The sequence below is a fragment of the Leucoraja erinacea genome, unplaced genomic scaffold (assembly GCF_028641065.1).
Source record: "Leucoraja erinacea ecotype New England unplaced genomic scaffold, Leri_hhj_1 Leri_426S, whole genome shotgun sequence".
Lineage (NCBI taxonomy): Eukaryota > Metazoa > Chordata > Chondrichthyes > Rajiformes > Rajidae > Leucoraja > Leucoraja erinaceus.
In genome coordinates, this window is record NW_026576327.1 from 105,694 (window position 1) to 114,952 (window position 9,259).

General features: G+C 48.5%; 2 non-coding genes across 2 annotated transcripts; both read left to right on the forward strand.

Moving 5' to 3' along the window:
• The first annotated feature begins 274 nt into the window (after positions 1-274).
• trnas-aga (transfer RNA serine (anticodon AGA)) lies at positions 275-356 on the forward strand. Its single transcript has one exon. It is a non-coding gene; the product is annotated as a tRNA-Ser (tRNA).
• Positions 357-1,290: 934 nt separating this feature from the next.
• Positions 1,291-1,364, forward strand: trnan-guu (transfer RNA asparagine (anticodon GUU)). The gene has a single exon. It is a non-coding gene; the product is annotated as a tRNA-Asn (tRNA).
• The last annotated feature ends 7,895 nt before the right edge of the window (positions 1,365-9,259 follow it).

A 9,259-nucleotide genomic window follows, 5' to 3' on the forward strand; every position in this document is an offset into this window, starting at 1 on the left:
GAAAGGGTTTCCTGGCTGGCTTGCAGGTAAGTCCCTCATTCACGGTTATTCACGTTATTTAGTATGTTTTTCCCCCCATCTCTCTCTGTCTCTCCCCCCATGTTTTGATAGCGAGTCTCAACAAATCTGCCTGGCCTGTTGTCTGTTTCCGGCGCTCTCCAGCTTTGGTTTAGGATCAGTACTACTGCCGTGACACTGCAATCAGCGCAGTTCCCGGGACTGACCGATTATTCCTGGAGAATTATCACCTTCAAGCGCAGACATTTGCAGGGCAGTGGTCGTGGCCGAGTGGTTAAGGCGATGGACTAGAAATCCATTGGGGTTTCCCCGCGCAGGTTCGAATCCTGCCGATTACGGCTGTAGCAGGTCCGCTCGTTTCAACCGACCTGTGCATAATTTTGACGGGATGTTCACTAACTGTTGTCACAATTAATATTCCGCAGAAATAGGTTAGTAAATATGTCCGTAGCAAAAGATTTTGGTCACGCCGGTAAGTCGATTGATTATCTGCTGCGACATGGAACAAATCGCTTCGTTACTCAGCTGTATATTTGCCTAGTTGGCTCCGGTCCTGAATACTGCGGCCCAGAATTTGTGCTGAGCGATAATTCACCTCTCATTCACTTAAGAAAATGTCGGCCCACACTGCCACACCTGTGCTCACTGGACATACCCGGTGAATTGTTGCGGCACCCCCGATCACATGTGAAGTTATCCTCATCTCCCCGCTGGGAATACTACAACAACCTCTCCTGCTGCTCCTCCTCTCTGATTATCTGTTGTTTCCACCCCTTATATTCTTGTTCAACCCTTCAACATCCGGACTTCCCTCTCCCCTGACTATCAGTATGAAGAAGGGTCTCTACCCAAAACGTCACGCATTCCTTCTCTCCAGAAATGCTGCCTGTCCCGCACAGTTCCTGCAGTGTCGATCACATGCGTACCCTTTCTGGGGTTGGGGGCGGATCTGTACACAGGAAGCTAAGTGTTTTCCAGAATGTTCTGCTTGATGAGGACCGTGACTTCCTGCCCAAGTGAACGTTAAGGGGGCTTGGTATGAGGATATTTTACAAACAGAATATAAAACAAATTACTGTATGTGTAAGCGTTGTGAATCTTGGATGTGATCCTGTTATATACGGGGGGTGGGTCTGAATAACATTTATTTTAGAACAAATCTTTCTGGCCCAAATCTTTGATGCCGTTTATGAAAAGCAGTGTCCCAACCCTGTCCCTGGTCACCGCTTCACAGCCCGGGAGTCGTCCGTTTATTCCCCTTTCCGTCCAGTTGTCTCTGTGGCGCAATCGGTCAGCGCGTTCGGCTGTTAACCGAAAGGTTGGTGGTTCGAGCCCACCCAGGGACGCTGGCGAACGGATAATTTTTTCCGTGCATGCCCTTGGCAGCTGAGCAAATCTGATCTCTCCAGAGGCTGGCGCTCTCTGCTGTCGCCTCAATCCGCTGAATGTGTGTCTCCTTGCGGCGTCTCGTTTCCTTTCATTCAAATATTCCTCTTTACAATAAAGAACATCCCAGGAAATGAAGAAGGGTCTCAACACGAAATGTCGCCTATTCCTTCTCCGCAGAGATGTTGCTTGTGCCGCTGAGTTATTCGAGCTTTTTGTGTCTATCCCCGGAACTAGCGGATTGGATTCTCTGCTGAACAGCCGCTGGACAGTTTTAAGAAGGTACAGCGAGACGTTTGGACACAAAAGACGTCGAGAGATTTGGGGTGGGAGGGTAACAGTGGATTGTGTTGGGATGATCAGATCAGATCATGTTGAATGGTGCTGGAAACTCGTGTGGCCGCGTGGCCTGCTCCAGGTATTTTCAAGGTCGATGTTGTTCTCACGGAGTCCGGGATGTAGCTCTGCAGAAGGGCGCTCGTTTTGCGTGTTAAAGGCCCCAGGTTCAATTCCCATCACTTCCACCTGGTGACTTTACAAAAGTTGGGGGGAATCCCGCAAACGGTGTCTGAAGAAATTCTGTCTTTAAAATGCAGACTCGATTTTACCCGGAATCCTGGAGAACTGGGAAAGTGAGGTTTCGGAGGTATAAATCCCCGTCGATTTGCTCGTTTATATTTTATTTCGTTCAATGTCAGGACCTGGGAACCGGGAGCAAGTATACGCGACAGCAGTGAGCACAAGGATATTAACCCAGGTGTAGAAACCTGGGAACATGGCGAAGTAGTGAGACAGGGATAACAACACTGATGAGCACTCGAAGAAAATGAAGATTGACAGTGAGAAAGACAACATGGGAAGGACTCCCTCCCCCTCCTCTTCATCCTCCCCCCACATTCCCTTCTGCTCCTCCCCTCTCCAATCCCTCCCTCGTCTATTTCTCCTTCTCCTTTCCATTACCCTCTCTCCCTCCCTCACTCCAAAACTCTTCTCTTCCCATATCTCTCTACCCCCCCCCCCCCCCACTCCTCACCCCCCTATCCCCCCACTATCCCCCCTGACGATCCCCACGGCCCTCCCTATAATCCCCACTCCTCACCTACCCCTATCCCCCCACTATCCATCCTGACCATCCGCACTGCCATCCTCTCCATATAATCCCCACTCCCTACCTACCCCACCCCCCTCTTCTCCCTCTATCACCACTCCTACCCACTCTCCATCCTCATCACCCTCGTCTTTCCCCCTCCTCCTCCTCTCTTACAATCCATCACCTATCACCCCCTCTTCTTTCCCCTACCCTCAATCATTCTCTCCCTCCCTCCATAACTGCTCTCCCCTCCCTCATCCCCTCCCATCCTTCCACCCCCCCCCCCCCCCACCTCCCACACTCCTCACCTTCCACCCCCCACCTTCCATCTCGCACCTCCCACACTCACCTTCCTATTCTCCCCACCTCCCACCTCCCCCCAATATCAAATAGTGAACAATTAGAAACTCACCCCTCTCCCCCCACACCTCCCCACCACCGCACGCCCACTCACACCCTCCTTTCACAGCCCACCCTACCCCGGCCAAACACACCCTCCCCCAAAACCCCGCCCATACAGCCCTCTCCCCCATAACCTCCCCCCCCCCCCCCCCCCCCCCCCCCCCCCCACACAATCCCTTCCCCCACAAACCCCTCACATCACCACTCCCGCCCACAAACACCACTTCACCCACAACCTCCCTGCCCGCACATCCCCCCAGATCCCACACCGCTCATTTATGAAGTTCGTGACAATCTGGCCACATGAGTTGTAAGTAGGCTTGATCTAAATAGACATTGTGAACTGTAACGGAATATACACCAAATAAATATCTGTATAAACGCTGCAAATGTCGGAAGGGTGCTTGCACTGTTTTGTATATATTTATCATTTTTCTGAATAAAGTATATATTTTTTTTAAAACAACTCTCTGGCCAAAACCATTGATGCCGCTTGGAAAAAAGCTGCTTCTCAGCCATGCCCCAGGTCATCCCTTCCCAACCCGGGAATGCGTCATTTCTCACCGCTCTGTCAGGTTGTCTCTGTGGCACAATCGGTCCGCGCGTTCGGCTGTTAACCGAAAGGTTGGTGGTTCGAGCCCACCCAGGCTCGTGATATTTTGCTATGCATGTCGTTGATAGCGCTGTAACTGCTCTCTGCGGAGACGGGACTGCCTGCTGCCGCCTCAGTCTGATCATTGGGAGCCTTCCTGCTGTGTAACTGGAGTAACTCTGCCGGACAGGCAGAATGTATGGAGGCACGGAATGCGATACGTTTCGTGTCGAGACCATTTTTCAAACTTGTCAAGGGAAAGGGGAACGGAAAATACGGACAGTGGTGTCGAACGATATAGAACAAATTAATGAAAGATATACGAAAAAGGAACGATGATGAGGGAAACATGCCATTGTTATCTGATGGTGATTTTTTGTAGTAGGTTGGTAGGGTGAAGGCTAGAGCTGAGACAATAGGTGTGGAATGGGGAAGGAGTGGTTTGGCTGATTGATAGATATTACCTTAAATTTAAGAATTCAAAGTTTAAACCGTGTAGTCTCACCGATGTTCAAGGGGCCACAATGGGAACAGAGCCTGCAGTGGGCGAGTTAGAGGAGGTGCACATAAGGAGTATTGGGGTCCCTGGATGGAGGCGAGGGCGGAGGTATAGGGGCAGATGTCACATTTCCCGTAGGTGCAAATAAATGTGCCCCCGGAAGGGGTGGTGTGGGTGGGAAGGGATGAACCAACGAGTTGCTGTGAGCGTCTCTGTGAAGGGCGGGAATATGTGGAGATGGTGGGTTCACTTTGTTGGTGAGGGAAATGACGGAGGATTGGTTTAGACACTTGGTCGGAGGAAGTGTCATCTGGAACACTCTGGAAGTTGGTAGGTGTACAGTAGGCGCCAGTCAATAGCCTGTCATCTGTGGTAGAGATAGAGAGATCATGAAAGGGGAGGGGAGTACTGGAGATAGTATAAATGAGTAGTGGATGCTCGTAATGGATATGACATGCCTGCTTCTGTTATGCAGGACTATATTACATCTATCAGTGCAAAGAAATGTGGCGAAGTCCGTGCCAGAATTGAGGGCGAGTGAGTAGAATGTTGCCATGGTAAAGCAGAGAACTTGTGGTGATGGACTGACGTCACGTAGTCTGAAAAACTGATGTGGGCATGTCGGGATGCGTCCTAGCTTGATGTTGGCAAATGGAATAGAGTGAGCAGGAGATTGCACTGATCCAGTTGTACATTTACCGGGAAAACTATGAGGGAAAATAATTCCATCCATGACCAATCGAACAGCTCATAATGAACAATAATTAATGAAAAGGTGATGGCATCTCGCTCAAAAGGAATGATCAAACTCAAGTGGATTCATTGCGTTGGACGCAAATTTGCCTGAGTGGACCAACCGCCCCCACGAGTTCTGTAAGATGTTGGCAATTCCAACATCAGGACATTGAACTCCATTGACTCTCAGCCGGAAGTAGAATCGAGACACGAAACGCCACCTCTTCCTTTTCTGCAGAATTGCAGACTCTATGTTATTCTAGTTTTTTGTTCCAATCTTCAGGAAATCGAAATTGATCAAACTGCGCCTTTGCCTGCTCCAGCCCCATTGACCTCATCTTTACACGCCTCGATTCCACTCAATCTCGCTTGTTCAGTCCCACCCACATACACCCGAGACATCACACAAGCCCTTCAACCTCTTCATTAAATTTAAATGTATCTGCTCCCATTGTCTCAGGTCTACGATGGACGGAGTCTGCCAAAGGATCATCCCGAATCGAAACGTCGCCTTTCCATGTTCTCCAGAGATACAGCCTGAACCGCGGAGTTGCACCAGCACTTGGTTTCATTTTCTGACTGTAAATATTGTTTCGAACAACAGGCAGTTGAGCCCAAATGGTATACCTGACCCTAGCTAGTAATTTAACTATATTGGTCTATGAATCGTAAACGCTTTTCACATTTCAAGAAACTAAACTAAATGCAACTTAATAGAATGCTAACAAATAATCACATGTACGCAATGAGATTAGATTAACTTGTCATTATGGTCGGCATTGATGTGGGCCGAATGGCCTCTTCCTCTGCTGTGCCGTATTAGGTTCGATCCCTTGAAATACTAATTATCTGTTCCTATCACCATTTATTAATCAAAATGGTCAAAATAGGACCTGAAATTACGGTGGCACTTAGTAAAAGAAAAACGTCTCCCCGTCGGGGAATTTGACCGCGGTGGACAGGTATAGTAACCATTATATTGACACGGAACCTTTGGGCATGCGGCATTGTGGAATAGAATAAGGAATGTAGGTGGAAGGGGGAAGAGACATTGAGAAATAGGTGTGTGTCCAGGTGGACCATGGAGAGGGGGGGGTGGATAAGGATTGTCTGTAGGTTAGAACATAGAAACATAGAAGCATAGAAATTAGGTGCAGGAGTAGGCCATTCGGCCCTTCGAGCCTGCACCGCCATTCAATATGATCATGGCTGATCATCCAACTCAGTATCCCGTACCTGCCTTCTCTCCATACCCCCTGATCCCCTTAGCCACAAGGGCCACATCTAACTCCCTCTTAAATATAGCCAATCAACTGGCCTCAACTACCCTCTGTGGCAGAGAGTTCCAGAGATTCACCACTCTCTGCGTGAAAAAAGTTCTTCTCATATCGGTTTTAAAGGATTTCCCCTTTATCCTTAAGCTGTGACCCCTTGTCCTGGACTTCCCTAACATCGGGAACAATCTTCCTGCATCTAGCCTGTCCAACCCCTTAAGAATTTTGTAAGTTTCTATAAGTTACTTAGAATTCGAGAAATCAAAATCCATGCCATTACATTTTCTTTGACCGAAAACATATAACTTTCAGACATTCACTTCTCACTGTCTAACGTGTGATGTCGGTCTCTTCCGCGATCCAGTCACTTGTTTAAGTACATGCTCGTGTTGAATTGTTTGATAGGAATGCGCTTTTCCCTATTCTGAAGGAACGTGACGGGAACTGCGAGTCTTCTGATGATTTTGCTGTCAAAAAAGCAGCAGCGGGATTGTGGGCGAGTCACAGAGTCACACCGCACGGGAGACAGTTCCGCTCCTAATTCGTTGGTGGATCAAGGTTCTCAAATGGTGACCATGTCTGCCTTCGGCCTGAACAAGGTCCGGACCCGAAACGTTACCAGAGATCTTGCCCGACCCGCTTAATTACGTCTGGACGTTGTGCCTATCTTTGATATAAACTGGCATCTGCAGTTCTTTGTTTCTACATTTCGTCTGGTTGATTCGGATTCCATTTCCTCCCATCGCTCCAATCGTAATTCTGATCTCCGCAATCCAAACCTCTGGAAATGAATCTGTGAAAGAACGCGGCGTGTGCCGATCTCGATGGACCGAATGCCCTACCCAGCCGCAATCCTGAATTCTTTCACTTCGGTGATTCTCGATGAGTGTGAAGAGCAACGTATTCAATTATTATTCACTGTGAGCTGCCCTTCGGCCCAGTATTTCTAGACCGACCATATAGTATCCTTCTCGGAGCGATGAGCGAATATTATGAATTGGTCAGTAGGCGACCATGATTCCTCCGATGATTGTGTCACCGGAGGATTCGCCAACAACACGCATCACATAATACTGAGTTGCAGCCGAGGATTCACCCACAACGGGTGGGATTAACGCAGCAGGGAAAGTTTGGCCGGTGTGGGCAAGTTGGACCGAAGGGCCTGTTTCCACACCTCATCACTCTATGATTCTTTGGTCTGTCGGTTCATTTTTTCCAATCCAGAAGTCCCCTTAACTTTCCCAACAGGTCGATACCATTTAGTGAATATTAGACCTCCTTCAGTGTTGAAGGACCAACAGTTCACGTTGATGCTTTTAAACCTTAACTGGCGCCTTTACAAGCTAACTTCAAATATAACACCGAAAATAGAAACAGCCTGCTGGAATAACTCAGGCCGAGATGCGGGTCAGGCAGCATTTGTGGAGATTAACGGATAGGTGACATTTTGGGTCGGGACTCATCCTCAGTCTGTGGAGGAAATCGAACGCAAGAAAAGACCAGAATCAAGCAGGGCGGCAAAGATAACGAAGATAGGGTCGAGTTCTTAATGGCCCATTGTTCGTCGGGAAAGAAATTGTAACGAAGGGATTAAGGATGCAAACAGCGGAATTAGTAGAATGACGAGGGTGTGTAGGGGGCAGGGAATGCAGGGGTTACTTGAAACTAGATTAATTAACGTTCATACCGCTGGACTGCAGGCCGCCCAAGCAAAAATTAGATGCTGTTCCTTCACATTGCGTGTGATCTCCTGTGCATCCGCGAGGACAAAAGATGGGATTGCGGATGAGGGGCTGAGAGAGAGACGGGGCAGGACAAAGCGAGGCAAGAAATATAAGGACAGGTGTAAGGGGTATTTTGATGGGAAGATGGTTAGTCAAAGGCCAGAGCAGAAACTAAAGACGTGAGTGGAAATTATTTGAGTTGCGAATTGTGATGCCCGAGAAAGGGATATTGGTGGAGGGGAGGGGAGAACTAGGTGCGAGTCTTGGCGCGGCACCGATAATTGGCGGGGGAAGTAAGGTGGAGAAAAGGAGAAGGAGCTAGGTAGATGTTAGATGTTACCTGAAATTGGAGAAATAATTGTTCCCACCTTTTGTCCTCGCGGATGTACAGGAGGCTACATCGCGAACACCAAGTGAACAGCGCGAGGTTAGTGGAGGGGCACGTGAACCTCGACTTCACTTGGAAGAACTGTTGGGGTCCCTGAATAGAAAGGAGTTGGGAGGTATATATAGACGTGTTACATCTCCCGTAGACGCAGAGGATAGTACCTGGGAAAGTGGCGGCTTCGTGTAGTTCCGGAGATAGCCATCTATGCGGAGGGGGGGAAAGGGTGGAGATGGGAAGATGCGACTGGTGGTGAGATCACTTTGGAGGTGAAGGAAACGCCGGAGGATTTATCTGTTGGATGCGAAATCTTGCTGGGTGAAAGGTGCAGACCTGGTGATCTCAGTCCTTGTTCAGTCTTGAGTGTGTGTGTGGTTGGGGAGGGGGTTGGTGGTGTTTTTGTGAGAGCAGAATCAGGGAAATGAGAGGAGACGCAGGTGAGGAATACGTCTATGCAAGTTGTGGAAATCTATGATTACTAAAGAAAAAGGACATTTCCGATATCCCAGAATGAAAAGCCGGATCTTGGGAGTAGATGCGGCAGAGAGGAGAAATTGAGAGTACGAGATTGCAGATTTTGAGGAGGCAGGGCAAGAGGAAGTGTACTCCAGATAACTCTGTGAGCCACTAAGTTGGTTGTAGACGACAGTCGATATTCTGTTCCCATTGACGGAAATAGAGAGATCAAAAAAGGGGAGTGAGATGACCGATATAGTATAGGGGAGTAGTTGATGATCTGTATAGAACATAGAAACATAGATAATAGGTGCAGGAGTAGGCCATTCGGCCCCTCGAGCCTGCACAGCCATTCAATATGATGATGGCTGATCATCCAGCTCAGTATCATGTACCTGCCTTCTCTCCATGCTCCCTGACCCCTTTAGCCACAAGGGCCACATCTAACTCCTTCCTAAATATAGCCAATTAAATGGCCTTAACTACCTTCTGTGGCAGAGAATTCCAGAGATTCACCACTCTCTGTGTGAAAAAAATGTTTTCCTCACCTCGGTCCTAAAGGATTTCCCCCTTATCCTTAAACTGTGACGCCTTGTTCTGGACTTCCCACACATCGGGAACAATCTTCCTGCATCTAGCCTGTCCAACCCCTTAACAATTATGTAAGTTTATATAAGATCCCCCTTCAATCTTCTAAA